This window comes from Schistocerca nitens, chromosome 6 (assembly GCF_023898315.1).
Source record: "Schistocerca nitens isolate TAMUIC-IGC-003100 chromosome 6, iqSchNite1.1, whole genome shotgun sequence".
NCBI classification, from domain to species: domain Eukaryota; kingdom Metazoa; phylum Arthropoda; class Insecta; order Orthoptera; family Acrididae; genus Schistocerca; species Schistocerca nitens.
Window position 1 is genome coordinate 187,511,528 of NC_064619.1, and position 20,029 is coordinate 187,531,556.

Genomic DNA, 20,029 nt, shown 5'->3' on the forward strand with positions numbered 1-20,029 from the left:
GATCTTCTTCTGCAGTCCGACGATGAATTACGCGCCAACCTCGAACGACGAGGTGTTCACTTCGTCCGGCGCGTCCATCGGGGTCCGAGGGATAATCAGGTAGCCACCGGTGCCTTCATCTTGGCCTTTGAGGGTGATGTTTTACCCGAAAAGGTTAAGGTGATGGTTTACCGTTGTGATGTGAAGCCATATATCCCTCCTCCGATGCGGTGTTTTAAATGCTGGAAGTTCGGGCACATGTCATCTCGGTGTACTTCCAGCATCACGTGTCGGGATTGTGGACGTCCTACGCATCCTGATACTCCATGTGCCCCGCCTCCTATCTGTGTTAACTGCGGGGAACACCATTCCCCCTGCTCGCCGGACTGTAGGATCTTCCAGAAAGAACGGAAGATAATGGAATATAAAACCCTGGACCGCCTGACGTACTCTGAGGCTCGGCGTAAATATGAGAGACTCCATCCTGTGCCAATGAAGTCAACGTACGCCGCTGCTGCTACGACGGTTCTTCCATCTCCTGTGTCGTCCCATACGGTTGGTTCTGTGATTGGTCAGCATCCAAAACCCCCCTTGCTTGTGGGGGGCACTTCACACCCTGTTGCTCCTGCTCCATCTCCTCCAGGAGCAACACCCTCAAAACCATCGGGGACATCAGCTCCCCCTTCCCAGCCGGAGAAGCGTAAGACTTCTTCGGCTACTCTCGCCAGGAAGGGATCCCTTGGGGACCTCCCTTCGCAAGTCCCGACCAGTGGAAAAGCTGACGCCCGCAAGGGCTTGAAACAACCGCCAGTCCCTGGTCGTCGGGCCTCGCGGTCGTCGTCTGTCCCTGAGACTGACCCAGTGAAGCCCATGAAGCCTGAACCACCGAAGGCACAGCGCGACAAGCTGAAAAAGAAGAAAGTCCCCAAGACCAACGATGTTGCGGTGGCACCCATCCCACCGCTTCCTACAAGCTCTGCCTCTGACGGCGAGGTGGAGATTCTTGCGTCCGCTGAGGACCTCGCTCTTGCCGGCCCCTCGGACGCAATGGATGGCATTTGCACGGGTGCTCCATCGGAGGCAGCAGGTGACCCTGCGGCGTAATCTGCATTCCCAGTCCCGTCACGCCTTTCCCAGCCATGGACAACACCATCCTCCAGTGGAACTGCAGCGGTTTCTTCCACCATCTAGCTGAGCTCCGCCAACTTAACAGCCTTCACCCTTTCTTTTGCATTGCTCTCCAGGAAACTTGGTTTCCAGCAATGCGAACCCCCGCCCTCCGTGGCTATCGGGGTTATTTTAAGAACCGAGCAGCTTATGAAAGGGTGTCTGGTGGCGTCTGCATATATGTCCTTCACACTCTGCACAGCGAGTCTGTCCCTCTCCAGACGCCTTTAGAGGCTGTCGCTGTACGCGTGTGGACGCCACAGGCTGTTACCGTCTGCAGTCTTTACATTCCACCGGATGGTGATGTCTCGCAGCATGTCCTGGCTGCACTGGTCGCCCAATTGCCGCCACCTTTCTTGCTATTGGGCGACTTCAACGCCCATAACCCTCTGTGGGGTGGGTCAGTGGCAACAGGTCGAGGTGCCATCGTTGAGAATTTCTTGTCGCAGCTCGATCTCTCGCTGTTAAATGATGGTGCCTTCACACACTTCAGTGTGGCGCATGGCACCTACTCCGCCATTGACCTTTCAATCTGTAGCCCTAGCCTCTTACCGTCTGTCCAATGGAGTGTGCATGACGACCTGTGTGGTAGTGACCACTTTCCGATCTTTCTGTCACTACCACAGCGTCACTCTTCTGGGCGCCCTAGCAGATGGGCTATGAATAAGGCTGACTGGGACTTCTTCTCCTCCACTGCCGCTTTTGAGCCTCTCTCTACTGATGACATTGATGCGGTGGTTCAATCGGTCACCACCGGCATCGTTACTGCCGCCGAATCAGCCATTCCCCGTTCCTCTGGGTCCCCTCGGCGGCGGACTGTGCCTTGGTGGTCGCCTGAGATCGCTGAAGCGATTAAAGATCGCCGGCGGGCGCTCCAGCGTCACAAGCGACATCCCTCCATCGACCACCTTATAGCCTTCAAACGGCTGCGTGCGCGGGCCCGCCTCCTTATCCGCCAAGGCAAGAAGGAGTGCTGGGAGCGGTATGTATCCACCATTGGCCTCCATGTCACTCCATCGCAGGTCTGGGCCAAGATTCGACGCGTCTACGGCCATCGGACCCCTGCCAGCGTCCCTGCGCTCTCACTGAATGGAGCGGTTTGTACTGACTCCGACGTCATTGCAAATCGCCTAGCAGAGCATTTTGCTATGAGTTCCGCTTCTGCGAATTACCCCCAGGCCTTCCGCTCCATTAAAGAGCGGATGGAACGTCGGAGCCTTTCGTTTCGCACCACCCACCTAGAATCTTACAATGCTCCATTTAGTGAGTGGGAATTTCGCAGTGCCCTCGCTGCTTGCCCTGATACCGCTCCTGGGCCAGATGGCATCCACTGTCAGATGCTGAAACACCTTTCCGTGGACTGCCAGCGGCGCCTTCTCGAACTTTACAACCGTCTTTGGGTCGAGGGGGAGTTTCCGTCGCAATGGCGGGAAGGCAATGTCATCCCCGTTTTGAAACCTGGAAAGAACCCTCTGGAGGTGGACAGCTACCGTCCCATTAGCCTCACCAACGTTCTTTGCAAGTTGCTTGAACGGATGGTGAGCCGGCGCTTGAATTGGGTACTGGAGTCTCGGGGCCTTCTGGCCCCGTCTCAGGGTGGGTTCCGTCAAGGCCGCTCCGCCACCGACAATCTGGTGAGCCTGGAGTCGGCCATCCGTACTGCCTTTGCCCGCCGTCAGCACCTGGTCGCTGTCTTTTTCGACATGCGGAAGGCGTACGATACGACATGGCGTCATCACATCCTTTCTACGCTTCATGAATGGGGTCTTCGGGGTCCTCTGCCGATTTTTATCCGCAATTTTCTGTCGTGTCGTACCTTCCGCGTGCAAGTCGCGGCCTCGTATAGTTCCTCCCACGTCCAGGAGAACGGTGTGCCACAGGGTTCTGTTTTAAGTGTCTGTCTGTTTTTAATAGCCATTAACGGGCTCGCTGCGGCCGTGGGAAATTCTGTCTCCGCTTCCCTGTATGCTGACGACTTTTGCCTTTACTACAGCTCTACAGGCATTGCAGCTGTTGAACGTCAGCTACAGGGCGCTATCCGTAAGGCGCAGTCTTGGGCTGTAGCGCATGGGTTTCAGTTTTCGGCAGCCAAGACCTGCGTTATGCATTTCTGCCGGCGCCGGACAGTCCATCCTGAGCCGCAGCTTTATCTTGCCGACGAACTCCTTGCAGTGGTTGAGACCCACAGGTTTTTGGGGGTCGTTTTTGATGCTCGGTTGACTTGGCTGCCTCATATTCGGCAGCTCAAACAGGCGTGTTGGCGGCATCTCAATGCACTGCGATGTTTGAGCCACACCCGCTGGGGCGCCGACCGCTCTACCCTGTTACGGCTCTACCAGGCGTTAATCCAGTCCCGCCTGGATTATGGGTGCCTGGCTTACGGCTCAGCATCCCCGTCTGCGTTGCGGATGCTGGACCCAATTCTCCACAGCGGGATACGCCTTGCCACTGGTGCTTTCCGCACCAGCCCTGTGGACAGCGTACTAGTGGAGGCAGGTGTACCTCCACTGCGGTTCCGACGCCAACGTTTGCTGGCCGCTTATGCTGCCCATGTTCTAAGCTCGCCCGGGCATCCTAACTATCGTCTCCTGTTCCCACGATCGGTCGTCCATCTGCCAGTACGTCGGCCCCGCTCTGGTTGTACAATAGCGGTCCGCGTCAAAGAGCTTCTCTCTGGGCTTCAGGTTTTCACTGTTCCACCTCCTTTCCGGGCTACTTTGCATACACCCCCATGGTGTGTTCCTCGCCCTTGCCTTCGGCTCGACTTGGCACAGGGCTCGAAGGACTCGGTCCCTCCAGAGGCCTTCCGCCGCCGCTTTTATTCAATCCTGGCCACGTATCAGGGCTCTGGCATTGTTTACACCGACGGTTCGATGGTTGCTGGTCGTGTTGGGTATGCGCTAACTCTAGGGGACCATTCCGAACAACGTTCCTTGCCGGATGGCTGCAGCGTTTACACTGCTGAGCTGGTCGCCATCTTTCGTGCCCTAGAGTATATCCGCTCCTGCTCAGGTGAGTCCTTCGTTATCTGTAGCGATTCCCTGAGCAGTTTCCGAGCACTCGACCAGTGTTTTCCTCGTTCCCGTCTGGTGATGGCTATCCATGAGTCCCTGCATACTCTTGCGTGTTGCGGCCGCTCTGTGGTCTTTGTCTGGACCCCCGGTCATGTCGGTATCCCGGGCAATGAACATGCTGACCGCCTGGCGAAGGAGGCCACGAGACAACCGTCTCTGGATGTTGGCCTCCCAGAGACAGATTTGCGGGCAGTCCTCTGCCGAAAAGTTTTTGCGATTTGGGACGCTGAATGGCACGATCGGATCATGCACAATAAACTCCGTGCCATTAAGGAGACGACGACTGTGTGGCGGTCATCCATGCGAGCCAACCGCAGGGACTCAGTCGTCCTTTGTCGGCTCCGCATTGGCCACTCCCGGCTGACACACAGTTATTTACTGCGCCGGGAGGACCCTCCTGTATGTCGCTGCGGGGCGTCTTTGACAGTGTCCCACATTTTGTTGGCTTGCCCCCTTTTAGCTGTGGTCAGGCAGACATTTGCGCTGCCTGATACGCTCCCTGCCCTTTTATCCGATGACCCTGTTATGGCTGGCTTAGTTTTACGTTTTATTCGGGCAGGGGGTTTTTATAGTTTAATCTGAGTGTTTTTAGCGTTGATTCTGGCTTTTAGCCTTTGATTTTAATCTGAGTTTTTAATGTGTTCTTGGTGGTTGGCTTCTCCTCTTTTTTTCTCTATGGTCGGCCAACCACCGTCACACTCTGTGTGTTTTACTTTGTTTTGTCTGATCTCTGTCGGCGTCTTTTTCGTCCTGTGTCGTCTGACGTCTTTCCTGCTGTTTGTTTTTTATTCTCTTTGGGCGGTTTTAATTTTTTTTTGGAAAAAGGGACCGATGACCATCGCAGTCTGGTCCCTTTAATCCCACAAACCAACCAACCACAAACGTAAGTTCACTGAGTCTCAACCACAGTCAGTTCTTCCATCGTTGCCACAGTTCCTTGTTGTTTCTCGGTCTGACGAAGGTCACGACTTCTCAACGGTCAACCCTTTCATTATTCAGAAAGGTGTCGACGCAATTGCAGGTCCTGTAAAGTCTTGTTTCAGATTACGGAATGGCACCCTGTTAGAAACAGTCAGTGCCCTCCAGGCACAAAAATTGCTGCGTACGTCACTACTACACACCTTCCCTGTCCGGGTGGAACCGCACCGTACCTTAAATTCCTCGCGTGGAGTCGTTTATACACGCTCCCTCGATGGACTGTCTGACGAAGAAATTCAGCACTACCTGTCTGACCAGGGCGTAACAGCTGTTCATAGGGTTATGAAAAGGGTTGACACGAACGTCATTCCAACCCGCACTGTCTTCTTGAGATTTGACAAAGTTCAACTCCCATCGAAAATCAAAGCAGGCTATGAGATAATTTCCGTTCGCCCTTACGTCCCGAACCCTAAGCGTTGCTATCGGTGCCAGCGGTTCAATCACACCAGCCAGTCCTGTTCCAATCCGGCCAAATGTGTTACGTGTGGCAGGAATGCCCATGAGGGTGCTTGTCCACCTCCATCCCCTCGCTGCATCAACTGTATGGGTGACCACGCCGCTTCCTCTCGAGATTGTCCCGTTTTTAAGGACGAAAAGCTCATCCAGGAAATTCGAGTAAAGGAAAAGGTGTCGACCTTTGTTGCTCGAAAATTATTCGCCAGTCGACAGCCCACCGTGCCTCAGAAAGGAAAATACAGCACTGTCCTTGCTTCTCCTCGGCCAACAAAGGAGGCGGCGACGCAGACTTGCGACCTCACCTTTAATGCCACGGTCGTCAGATCGGCCAGCGCAAAGATCGCCCGTTCAACCTCACCACTTTCGCCTGCCCACTCTCTGGTTCACCCTTCGTCGAGTTCTGCTAAATCTCGAGCCCAAAAGTCAGACACCAAGACTTCGAAAGCAGAGCATACTCGTGAAGAGTTTTTACGTACGGCAACTTCGCAACCATCGGTTCCTCCTTCCTCTAAACATCATACTTCCAAGAAGGCTACAAAGAAACCCAGTTCCTCTCCTTCTCCGCCAAGGCGTGTCCCATCTACAGCACCACCTGGCGGAAGTCGCCCTCTTCCGTCTTCTGTGTCGCCGAGGCGCACTGCTGGCGGCCGATCAACCGGCCGGTCGCTGGTGGCAGGAGCTGCTCCTGACCAACCTATGGATCAGGATCTTCTGCCTTCGGCTGAATGCCATTCCGTGCTGTCGGTCGCAAGCTCTGAGCAGTCGTTGAGTTGACAGCGACCTTGGTCACATTCCTCCATTTCCAGTTCACCCTATGTCCATTATCCACTGGAATATCCGCGGTATTCGAGCCAATCGGGATGAATTGTCGATCCTCTTACAATACTACTCGCCGGTCATCTTTTGTCTTCAGGAAAGAAAGCTGCGTCCCCATGACCGCTTTGTTCTCCCTCATTTTCAGTCCGTCCGATATGATCTCCCCTCTGTTGAAGGCCCTCCAGCACATGGAGGACTCATGATTCTTCTCCATGAAACTGTCCATTATCACCCAATCCATTTAAACACTTCCTTCCAAGCTGTCGCCGTCCGTCTTTCCCTTTCCGGATACACGATCTCTCTTTGTACTGTATACATTCCATCGTCCACACCAATGGCACGAGCTGATCTCCTTCATCTTCTTGGTCAGCTTCCACCCCCATATTTGCTGGTTGGGGACTTCAATGCCCACCACCCGCTTTGGGGATCTCCACATCCTTGTCCACGTGGCTCACTATTGCTAGACGTCTTCCACCAAGCAGATCTAGTTTGCCTCAACACTGGGGTCCCTACGTTTTTGTCTGCCTCCACGGCAAATTTATCTCATTTGGACCTTGCGGTCGGTACTGTTCCACTAGCTCGGCGCTTCGAATGGTTCGCCCTTGATACACACTCGAGTGACCACTTTCCATGTGTCCTTAGACTGCAGCCTCAACAGCCATATATGCGCCCGCGACGCTGGAAGTTTGCTCAAGCCGATTGGACACTTTTTTCGTCTCTAGCGACATTCGATGACCGTCACTTTCCCAGCGTCGACGATGAGGTCACACATATTACCGACGTTATTCTTACAGCTGCGGAACATTCAATACCACGCACCTCCGAATTGCCCCGGCGCCCCCCAGTTCCTTGGTGGAACGAGGCATGCCGTGATGCACTACGTGAGCGGCGACGTGCTCTCCGCGTTTTCCGCCACCATCCTACTTTGGCCAACTGTATCCGCTATAAGCAGCTCCGAGCGCGATGCCGTCGTGTCATCCGCGATAGCAAGAAGGCAAGCTGGAAATTCTTTATTAGCTCATTTAACACCTTCACTCCCTCCTCGGAAGTTTGGAGTCGGCTTCGACGGTTCTCAGGCGCGCCTGGTTTCTCCCTGGTCTCTGGGCTCACTGTCGCGCATGACACATTAGTGGACCCCGTCGCAATTTCTAACTCGTTGGGTCAGCACTTTGCCGAGATTTCGAGCTCTTCAAATTACCCGCCAGCGTTTCTCCCGAAGAAACGTGCAGCGGAAGTGCGACCTCTTGCTTTCTCCTCTCAAAATCGCGAAAGCTACAATACTGTTTTCTCCTTGCGGTAACTCCAACATGCACTCCCTTCTTCTCGCTCCTCCGCCCCAGGACCGGATGGTATCCACGTCCAAATGTTGCTGCATTTATCAACCCAGTCTGCGTTACCTCCTTCGCCTTTATAATCGAATTTGGACCGACAGTACTTTTCCCAGACGATGGCGGGAAGCTATCGTCGTTCCTGTTCCGAAACCTGGAAAGGACAAACATCTCCCCTCTAGCTATCGCCCCATTTCTCTCACGAGTAGTGTCTGTAAGGTTTTGGAGCGTATGGTGAATTACCGTTTAGCGTGGTGGCTGGAATCCCGCAGTCTTTTAACACCTGCCCAATGCGGATTCCGAAAGCATCGTTCTGCAGTTGACCATCATGTTGCTTTCTCCACTTACATCATGAACAATTTTCTCCGGAAACGCCAAACGGTAGCAATATTTTTTGATCTGGAGAGAGCATACGATACCTGTTGGAGGACAGGCATCCTCCGCACACTGTTCTCATGGGGCTTTCGAGGCCGGCTGCCCCTTTTTCTTCGCGAATTTATGGCGGAGCGCACATTTAGGGTGCGGGTGAACACTACTCTCTCCCGCACTTTCTCCCAAGAAAACGGGGTACCCCAGGGCTCCGTGCTGAGTGTTGTACTGTTTGCCATCGCTATAAATCCAATTATGGATTGTCTCCTTCCCGATGTCTCGGGCTCCCTCTTTGTGGATGATTTTGCGATCTACTACAGCTCTCAACGGACCAGCCTTCTTGAACGACGTCTTCAAGGATGTCTCGATCGCCTCCACTCTTGGAGCATCGAAACCGGCTTCCGTTTCTCTCCCAGTAAGACCGTTTGTGTTAATTTTTGGCGACGTAAGGAGTTTCTTCCGCCCTCCTTACATCTAGGACCTGTCAACCTTCTGTTTCCAGACGTCGCTAAATTCTTGGGTCTTATGTTTGACAGAAAACTGTGCTGGTCCTCCCACGTTTCCTATCTTTCGGCTCGCTGTCTGCGATCGCTTAACACCCTCCGTGTCCTGAATGGTACCTCCTGGGGAGCGGACCGAGTGGTCCTTCTCCGCCTCTATTGCGCCTTAGTGCGCTCGACATTGGATTATGGAAGCATAGTCTACTCCTCTGCTCGGCCGTCTATTCTTCGGCGTCTCGACTCTATCCACCACCGTGGATTACGTTTAGTGTCCGGAGCTTTTTACACTAGCCCTGTGGAGAGCCTTTATGCTGAGACTGCTGAACCTCCGTTGTCCAATCGGCGAGCAGTCCTTCTGAGTCGTTGTGCTAGCCATCTGTCTTCCATGCCTGCTAATCCAGCCCATGCCCTTTTTTTCGACGCCTCATTTGATGTAGGGTATGCAGGCCGCTCCTCCTCCCTACTACCCCCGGGAGTCCGCTTCCGTCAACTGCTCCATTCTCTTTCCTTCCGCTTTCCTAAAACCTTCTTGACAACTTGGGGTACAGCACCGCCTTGGCTCCGTCCCCAGATCTGCCTGCTCCGTGACCTTCGTCGATTTCCCAAGGATGGTACCCCTACACTTGCTTATAGTCGGGCATTTGCTGCTCTACGTGCACCAATGACGGACGCCACATTTATTTACACCGACGGCTCGAAAACATCGTTAGGTGTAGGGAGTGCCTATATTGTTGGCGACACCCCAAATGAATTTCGGCTTCCCGACCAGTGTTCGGTGTATACTGCGGAGCTTTACGCTGTTCTCCAGGCTGTCTACTACATCCGCCGCCATCAGCGGATACAGTACGTAATCTGCTCAGATTCTCTCAGCTCTCTCCTCAGTCTCCAAGCTCTTTACCCTGTGCACCCTCTGGTGCACCGGATTCAGGACTGTCTGCGCTTGCTCCACCTGGGGGGCGTCTCGGTGGCGTTCCTCTGGCTCCCGGGACACGCTGGTATCTGTGGGAATGAGGCGGCCGATATAGCGGCCAAGGCTGCAGTCTCTCTTCCTCGGCCAGCTATTCAGTCGCTTCCCTTCACCGATCTACGGAGCGTTTTATGTCGTCGTGTTGCTCATTTATGGCATGCGCATTGGTCCACACTTCCCCATAATAAATTGCGGGAAGTGAAAGCCCTTACTTGCGCTTGGACCTCTTCCTCCCGAACGCGTCGTCGGGAGGAGGTAATTTTAACTAGACTCCGGATAGGGCACTGTCTTTTTAGCCATCGACATCTTTTAAGCGGCGATTCCTCCCCCAATCTGTCCCCACTGCTCTCAGCTGTGGACGGTAAGACACCTTTTAATTGAATGCCCCTATTTTAATCCGTTACGCGCCCGTCTACAGCTATCGCCTGATCTATCGTCGATTGTAGCCGAAGACACGCGCTCAGCCGACCGCGTTCTCCAGTTTATTAGTGAGAGTGAAATGACGTCAGTTATTTGACGCTTTTTTTGGGGATAACAAACCCCTTTCTGTAGTGGATTTTTAAGCCTTCCTTCTACTTTTAGTTTCTCAAATTTTATGACTTTGTTCCCATTGCTGCTTGTTTTCCATTTCGGTTTTTTTACTGTTTCCTAAGTTACGGGCTGGGCGCTAATGACCATAGCAGTTTTGCGCCCTAAATCCAAACAAAAAAAAAAAAACATTCCAACCCGCGCTGTCTTCTTGACATTTGACAAAGTTCAACTCCCATCGAAAATCAAAGCGGGCTATGAGATAATTTCCGTTCGCCCTTACGTCCCAAACCCTACGCGTTGCTATCGGTGCCAGCGGTTCAATCACACCAGCCAGTCCTGTTCCAATCCGGCCAAATGTGTTACGTGTGGCAGGGATGCCCATGAGGGTGCTTGTCCACCTCCATCCCCTCGCTGCATCAACTGTATGGGTGACCACGCCGCTTCCTCTCGAGATTGTCCCGTTTTTAAGGACGAAAAGCTCATCCAGGAAATTCGAGTAAAGGAAAAGGTGTCGACCTTTGCTGCTCGAAAATTATTCGCCAGTCGACAGCCCACCGTGCCTCAGAAAGGAAAATACAGCACTGTCCTTGCTTCTCCTCGGCCAACAAAGGAGGCGGCGACGCAGACTTGCGACCTCACCTTTAATGCCACAGTCGTCAGATCGGCCAGCGCAAAGATCGCCCGTTCAACCTCCCCACTTTCGCCTGCCCACTCTCTGGCTCACCCTTCGTCGAGTTCTGCTAAATCTCGAGCCCAAACGTTAGACACCAAGACTTCGAAAGCAGAGCATACTCGTGAAGAGTTTTTACGTACGGCAACTTCGCAACCATCGGTTCCTCCTTCCTCTAAACATCATACTTCCAAGAAGGCTACAAAGAAACCCAGTTCCTCTCCTTCTCCGCCAAGGCGTGTCCCATCTGCAGCACCACCTGGCGGAAATCGCGCTCGGCCGTCTTCTGTATCGCCGAGGCGCACTGCTGGCGGCCGATCAACCGGCCGGTCGCTGATGGCAGGAGCTGCTCCTGACCAACCTATGGATCAGGATCTTCTGCCTTCGGCTGAATGCCATTCCATGCTGTCGGTCGCAAGCTCAGAGCAGTCGTAGAGTTGACGGCAACCTTGGTCACATTCCTCCATTTTCTGTTCACCCTATGTCCATTATACACTGCAATATCCGCGGTATTCGAGCCTTTCGGGATGAATTGTCGATCCTCTTACAATCTTACTCGCCGGTCATCTTCTGTCTTCAGGAAAGAAAGCTGCGTCCCCATGACCGCTTTGTTCTCCCTCATTTTCAGTCCGTCCGATATGATCTCCCCTCTGTTGAAGGCACTCCAGCACATGGAGGACTCATGATTCTTCTCCACGAAACTCTCCATTATCACCCAATCCATTTAAACACTTCCTTCCAAGCTGTCGCCGTCCGTCTTTCCCTTTCCGGATACACGTTCTCTCTTTGTACTGTATACATTCCATCGTCCACACCATTGGCACGAGCTGATCTACTTCATCTTCTTGGTCAGCTTCCACCCCCATATTTGCAGGTTGAGGACTTCAATGACCACCCCCCCCCCCCCTGCGGGTCCGGGGATTAGAATAGACCCGAGGTATTCCTGCCTGTCGTAAGAGGCGACTAAAAGGAGTCCCTCCCCCTCAAGGGGGTAGTTAGCGCCTGCGTCCGGAGACGGACGGTTCCACGACCTCTATTTGCGGTCATTTTGCTTTTTCACTTCTCGTTTCTTCCTTCCTTTGGTTGGTTCCTTTCTTTGCTCTTCTCCACCTCACTGTCTTCCTTACACTTTCCCCTGCAAAATCTCCTTGCCCTCTCATTGCCTTCTTCTCCTTGCCTTCTCATTGCCTTCTTATCCTTGCCTTCTCATTCCCTTCTTCTCCTTGCCTTCTCTGGTCTCCGCCTCGGCGTTTGAGACAGTCTGTCCTCTCTCTCTCTCTCTCTCTTCTCTCTCTCTCTCTCTCTCTCTCTCTCTCTCTCTCTCCTTTTTCCTCTTCTTCCTTCCTTCCTTCCTGTGCGCGCCTGAAGGCCGACCCACGCGTTCGCACGCGTAGCCGGTGACGGGGTAACGCGTAATTCCCCGCCCTGGGTGGACATGTAAGGCATGCGCGTACCCCCTGGTAAAGGCCAGGCCCGGGGAGGGGTGATTGCCTGAGCTGATACCTTCTGACCATGCCGATTGGTCCCTCCGTCTGTTTCTCGGGAGGTGTGACCTGAGGTGTAAACATTCACCTAAGGCGGGAGTGCCCTCTGAGAGGGTCCCCACAAGGAAGGAGCGCGCCATCGGATACGCTGGCAATCATGGGGGATTCCTCTGCAATGGATTTCTCTCCTTCTCTCTCGACTTCTGCCCAAAAACTGAAACTTGACAAGCCACCAGTGACAAAAGTACTACCGCCTGCCCCAAAGTTCCTCGTAGTTTCTCGACCTGAGGACGGAAAGGATTTTTCCTCTGTCAACCCTTTCGTTATCCAGAAGGGCGTAGATGCCATAGCCGGATCTGTTAAATCTTGTACCAGGTTGCGTAACGGTACCTTATTACTCGAAACTGAGAGCGCCTTTCAGGCACAAAAACTGCTTCGGGCCACACTCCTGTACACGTTCCCTGTCCGGGTGGAGGCTCCCCAAACTTTGAATTCGTCTCGTGGTGTGGTCTATACTAGATCCCTCGACGGCTTGACTGACGAGGAGATTCAATCTTTCCTCGCTGAGCAGGGCGTGACGGCTGTCCATAGGGTCATGAAAAAGGTCAACAATGACCTTGTATCGACCCGGACACTTTTCTTGACCTTCGATAGTGTTAAGCTGCCATCGCGCATCAAGGCGGGCTACGAGGTTATTTCTGTTCGCTCCTATGTCCCGACACCTACGCGCAGCTACCAGTGTCAGCGTTTCAATCACACTCGACAGTCTTGTTCCAATGCGGCTAAATGTGTCACCTGTGGCAGGGATGCCCATGAGGGTGACTGTCCACCTCCGTCTCCTCGTTGTGTGAACTGTCAGGGTGACCATGCCGCATCCTCCCGCGACTGTCCTGTCTATAAGGAAGAACGCTGTATCCAAGAAATTCGGGTCAAAGAGAAAGTGTCCACCTCGGCTGCTCGCAAGCTATTGGCTAGTAGGAAGCCCACGCTGCTCCCAGCGGGGAAATACAGTACTGTCCTCGCCTCTCCTCGGACTACCAGGGAGGTGGCAACCCAGACATGCGATCTGACCTTCAGCACCACGGTCGTCCGTTCGGCCAGTGCTAAGATCGCGCGGTCGACGTCTCCTCTTCCTCCCATCACCCCACAGACAACAGCCCCTTCATCAGCTTCTGCTAAGACGAAGACCCAGAAGTCTGATGCACGGGCCTTCAAGAAGGAACCGTCCCGTGCAGACTTCCTACGTACCTCGACCTCCCAGCCTTCGACCGGTACTTCCACCAAACGACCTTCCAAGAAGGCTCATAGGAAGCACAGTTCTCCTTCTCCGCCACGGCGCATTTCTTCTCCTGCGACACCCAGCGGTTGCCGCCCCAGGCCGTCATCTGTTTCGCCTGGCCGCACCGCTGGTAGCCGAACATCTGGCCGTTCACCGGCGGAGGAAGCTCCCCCTCCCGGCCATCTTTCCAAGATGGCCGATGAACCTATAGACCCAATGGACGATGACTGTCCGCCTACTGATAGCGGCGGCAGTGGTCGCTCGAAGCCAGGCCCTCAGCGGCCTTCGAGGTGACCCCTTCTTTCATCTTCCTTTTTCTTTTCTTACGATGGCACTTATTCACTGGAATATTCGCAGCATTCGCTCCAACCGAGAGGACTTGAAGTTGCTGCTCCGCTTGCACCGTCCGCTCGTCATAGCCCTCCAGGAAACGAAGCTACGTCCATGCGATCAAATTGCCTTGGCACACTACACCTCTGTGCGTTTTGACCTACCCCCTGTGGTAGGTATCCCAGCTCATGGAGGGGTTATGTTGCTGGTCCGGGATGATATTTACAACGATCCCATCACGTTGCACACCGGCCTGCAAGCAGTTGCCATCCGCATTAATCTCCCCACTTTTGCATTTTCCATTTGTACCGTTTACACTCCATCTTCGTCTGCCGTTACCAGGGCAGACATGATGCAACTTATTGCTCAGCTACCTGCACCATTTTTGTTAACTGGAGACTTCAATGCCCACCATCCCCTTTGGGGCTCTCCAGCATCCTGCCCGAGGGGCTCTCTGTTAGCAGACCTTTTCAACCAGCTCAATCTTGTCTGCCTCAATACTGGCGCCCCTACTTTTCTTTCGGACACATCTCACACCTATTCCCATTTAGACCTCTCTATATGTACTCCCCAACTTGCACGCCGGTTCGAGTGGTATGCACTTTCTGATACATATTCGAGCGACCACTTCCCGTGTGTTATCCATCTCCTGCAGCATACCCCCTCTCCGTGCTCATCTAGTTGGAACATCTCCAAAGCAGACTGGGGGCTCTTCTCTTCAAGGGCGACCTTTCAGGATCAAACATTCCCAAGCTGCGATAGTCAGGTCGCACACCTCACGGAAGTCACTCTCACTGCTGCTGAATATTCCATCCCTCACCCTACTTCTTCTCCACGTCGCGTACCGGTCCCCTGGTGGACCGCAGCATGTAGAGACGCTTTACGTGCTCGTCGACGTGCTTTACGCATCTTTAAACGCCAGCCTACAGTGGCGAATTGTATCAATTATAAGCGATTACGTGCACAGTGTCGTCGTATTATTAAAGAAAGCAAGAAAGCCAGCTGGGCTGCTTTCACAAGCACCTTCAACAGTTTTACTCCTTCTTCTGTTGTCTGGGGTAGCCTGCGCCGGCTATCTGGCACTAAGGTCCACTCACCAGTTTCTGGCTTGACGGTCGCGAATGACGTCCTTGTGGCCCCTGAGGCTGTCTCCAATGCCTTCGGCCGCTTTTTCGCAGAGGTTTCGAGCTCCGCTCATTACCACCCTGCCTTCCTCCCCCGCAAACAGGCAGAGGAGGCTAGGCCACCTAACTTCCGCTCCTCGAATCGTGAAAGTTATAATGCCCCATTCACCATGCGGGAACTCGAAAACGCACTTGGCCGATCACGGTCCTCCGCTCCAGGGCCTGATTCTATTCATATTCAGATGCTGAAGAACCTTTCTCCTGCGGGTAAAGGTTTTCTTCTTCGTATTTACAATCGCATCTGGATTGAGGGACATGTTCCCGCTTGCTGGCGCGAGTCTATTGTTGTCCCGATTCCTAAGCCGGGGAAGGACAAGCACTTGCCTTCCAGTTATCGACCCATCTCGCTTACCAGCTGTGTCTGTAAAGTGATGGAGCGAATGGTTAACTCTCGATTGGTTTGGCTGCTCGAGTCTCGACGCCTACTTACCAATGTACAATGTGGATTTCGTAGGCGCCGGTCTGCTGTTGACCATCTGGTTACCTTGTCGACCTTCATTATGAATAACTTCTTGCGGAAGCGCCCGACCGCGGCTGTGTTCTTTGATTTGGAGAAGGCTTACGACACCTGTTGGAGGGCGGGCATTCTCCGCACCATGCATACATGGGGCCTTCGCGGTCGCCTCCCTCTTTTTATTCGTTCCTTTTTAATGGATCGACAGTTCAGGGTACGTGTGGGTTCTGTCCTGTCAGACACCTTTCGCCAGGAGAATGGGGTGCCACGGGGCTCAGTTTTGAGCGTCGCTCTCTTCGCCATAGCGATCAATCCAATAATGGATTGCCTCCCAGCTGATGTATCAGGCTCCCTTTTCGTGGACGATTTTACCATCTATTGCAGCGCGCAGCGTACGAGTCTCCTGGAGCGCTGTCTTCAGCGTTCTCTTGACCGTCTTTACTCCTGGAGTGTCGCCAATGGCTTCCGTTTTTCTGCCGAGAAGACGGTCTGTATTAACTTCTGGCGCTACAAAGAGTTTCTCCCACCGTCCTTACGACTCGGTCCCGTTGCTCTCCCATTCGTGGAGACAACAAAATTTTTAGGTCTTACATTTGACAGGAAACTTAGTTGGTCTCCACATGTGTCGTATTTGGCTGCCCGTTGTACCCGTTCTCTAAATGTCCTCCGTGTTCTCAGTGGTATGTTGTGGGGAGCGGATCGAACCGTCCTACTTCGCCTATATCTGCTGGATTATGGGAGCTTCGTATACTCCTCTGCACGGCCATCCATCTTACGCCGCCTCAACTCCATACAACATCGGGGTTTACAACTTGCGATCGGAGCGTTTTATACTAGTCCCGTCGAGAGTCTTCATGCTGACGCTGGTGAGTTGCCACTCCCCTACCGGCGCCATATACTGCTTTGTCGGTATGCCTGTCGGCTACTGGCAATGCCCGACCACCCGTCTTAGCGTTCCTTTTTTGATGACTCTCTCTACAGTGAATACGGGTTGTATGTCTCTGCACTGCTACCCCCTGGAGTTCGCTTTCGTCGCCTCCTTCAACACCTTAATTTTTCACTCCCTGCAACCTTTCGAGTGGGCGAGAGCCACACGCCACCTTGGCTCCAGGCTCAGGTTCGCGTCCACCTTGGCCTCTGCTCGCTCCCGAAGGAGGTTACCCCCGGTTCGGTCTACCACTCTCGTTTTGTCGAACTTCGTTCGAAGTTCATTAATATGACCTTCATTTATACAGACGGCTCTAAGACCAATGACGGGGTCGGGTGTTCTTTTATTGTCGGGGCACAAAGTTTCAAATACCGGCTCCATGGCCATTGTTCGGTCTTCACAGCTGAGCTCTTTGCCCTCTACCAGGCTGTTCTTTACATCTGCCGGCCACCGACATTCTGCTTATATCATCTGCTCCGATTCCCTGAGCGCTATCCAGAGCCTCAGTGATCCGTACCCGGTTCACCCTTTCGTGCACCGGATCCAACGCTCTCTTCAGCAGCTGGTGGACGTCGGTTCTCCGGTTAGCTTTATGTGGGTTCCTGGCCATGTCGGTATCCCTGGGAACGAAGCTGCAGATGCCGCGGCCAAGCCTGCAGTCCTCCAGCCTCGGACAGCTTCTTGTTGTGTCCCTTCATCAGATTGTAGCAGGGTAATTCGTCGGCGCATTTTATCGCTGTGGCATGCCAATTGGGCTGCACTTAGAGAACAAGCCTCGGGCCTTGAAACCTCTTCCCGTGGCTTGGACGTCCTCCTCACGCCCTTCTCGGCGGGAGGAGGTAGTTTTGGCCCGGTTACGAATTGGACACTGCCGGTTCAGCCATCGCCATCTTCTGACGGCTGCGACGGCGCCGTTCTGCCCATGTGGGCAATTGCTGACGGTCCGCCACCTTTTAACGTCCTGTCCGGATTTTAACACCCTGCGTCTTGATCTTGGCCTGCCCTGTACTGTAGAAGCCATTTTAGCGGATGACCCACGAGCAGCTGCTCGCGTTCTTCATTTTATCAATTTGACAACCCTCTCAAAGGACATTTGATTATGCTGTTTTCTTTTTTAATCCTATGCCTGTCAGTCTGTCTTTTATCGTGTTTTCCGTTTCGTTGCTGTTTTAAACTTGTGACTCGTGGTGCATTCCTAACGTAGTCTGGGCGCTAATGACCGTTGAAGTTGTGCGCCCAAAAACCACAAAAAAAAAATGGCCACCACCCGCTTTGGGGATCTCCACATCCTTGTCCACGTGGCTCACTATTGCTAGACGTCTTCCACCAAGCAGATCTAGTTTGCCTCAGCACTGGGGTCCCTACACTTTTGTCTGCTCCACGACAAATTTATCTCATTTGGACCTTGCGGTCGGTACTGTTCCGCTAGCTCAGCGCTTCGAATGGTTGGCCCTTGATGATACACACTCGAGTGACCACTTTCCATGTGTCCTTAGACTGCAGCCTCAACAGCCATATATGCGCCCGCGAAGCTGGAAGTTTGCCCAAGCCGATTGGACACTTTTTTCGTCTCTAGCGACATTCGATGACCGTCACTTTCCCAGCGTCGACGATGAGGTCACACATATTACCGACTTTATTCTTACAGCTGCGGAACATTCAATACCACGCACCTCCGAATTGCCCAGGCGCCCCCCAGTTCCTTGGTGGAACGAGGCATGCCGTGATGCACTACGTGAGCGGCGATGCTCTCCGCGTTTTCCGCCACCTTCCTACTTTGGCCAACTGTATCCGCTATAAGCAGCTCCGAGCGCGATGCCGTCGTGTCATCCGCGATAGCAAGAAGGCAAGCTGGAAATTCTTTATTAGCTTATTTAACACCTTCACTCCCTCCTCGGAAGTTTGGAGTCGGCTTCGACGGTTCTCAGGCGCGCCTAGTTTCTCCCTGGTCTCTGGGCTCACTGTCGCGCATGACACATTAGTGGACCCCGTCGCAATTTCTAACTCGATGGGTCAGCACTTTGCTGAGATTTCGAGCTCTTCAAATTACCCGCCAGCGTTTCTCCCGAAGAAACATGCAGCGCAAGTGCGATCTCTTGCTTTCTCCTCTCAAAATCGCGAAAGCTACAATACTGTTTTCTCCTTGCGGGAATTCCAACATGCACTCCCTTCTTCTCGCTCCTCCGCCCCAGGACCGGATGGTATCCACGTCCAAATGTTGCTGCATTTATCAACCCAGTCTGCGTTACCTCCTTCACCTTTATAATGGAATTTGGACTGACAGTACTTTTCCCAGACGATGGCGGGAAGCTATCGTCGTTCCTGTTCCGAAACCTGGAAAGGACAAACATCTCCCCTCTAGCTATCGCCCCATTTCTCTCACGAGTAGTGTCTGTAAGGTTTTGGAGCGTATGGTGAATTACCGTTTAGCGTGGTGGCTGGAATCCCGCAGTCTTTTAACACCTGCCCAATGCGGATTCCGAAAGCATCGTTCTGCAGTTGACCACCTTGTTGCTCTCTCCACTTACAACATGAACAATTTTCTCCGGAAACGCCAAACTGTAGCAATATGTTTTGATCTGGAGAGAGCATACGATACCTGTTGGAGGACAGGCATCCTCCGCACACTGTTCTCTTGGGGCTTTCGAGGCCGGCTGCCCCTTTTTCTTCGCGAATTTATGGCAGAGCGCACATTTAGGGTGCGGGTGAACACTACTCTCTCCCGCACTTTCTCCCAAGAAAACGGGGTACCCCAGGGCTCCGTGCTGAGTGCTGTACTGTTTGCCATCGCCATAAATCCAATTATGGATTGTCTCCTTCCTGATGTCTCGGGCTCCCTCTTTGTGGATGATTTTGCGATCTACTACAGCTCTCAACGGACCAGCCTTCTTGAACGACGTCTTCAAGGATGTCTCGATCGCCTCCACTCTTGGAGCATCGAAACCGGCTTCCGTTTCTCTCCCAGTAAGACCGTTTGTGTTAATTTTTGGCGACGTAAGGAGTTTCTTCCGCCCTCCTTACATCTAGGTCCTGTCACCCTTCCGTTTTCAGATGTCGCTAAATTCTTGGGTCTTATGTTTGACAGAAAACTGTGCTGGTCCTCCCACGTTTCCTATCTTTCGGCTCGCTGTCTGCGATCGCTTAACACCCTCCGTGTCCTGAATGGTACCTCCTGGGGAGCGGACCGAGTGGTCCTTCTCCGCCTCTATTGCGCCTTAGTGCGCTCGACATTGGATTATGGAAGCATAGTCTACTCCTCTGCTCGGCCGTCTATTCTTCGGCGTCTCGACTCTATCCACCACCGTGGATTACGTTTAGTGTCGGGAGCTTTTTACACTAGTCCTGTGGAAAGCCTTTATGCTGAGACTGCTGAACCTCCGCTGTCCAATCGGCGAGCAGTCCTTCTGAGTCGTTATGCTAGCCATCTGTCTTCCATGCCTGCTAATCCAGCCCATGACCTTTTTTTCGACGCCTCCTTTGATGTAGGGTATGCAGGCCGCTCCTCCTCCCTACTACCCCCGGGAGTCCGCTTCCG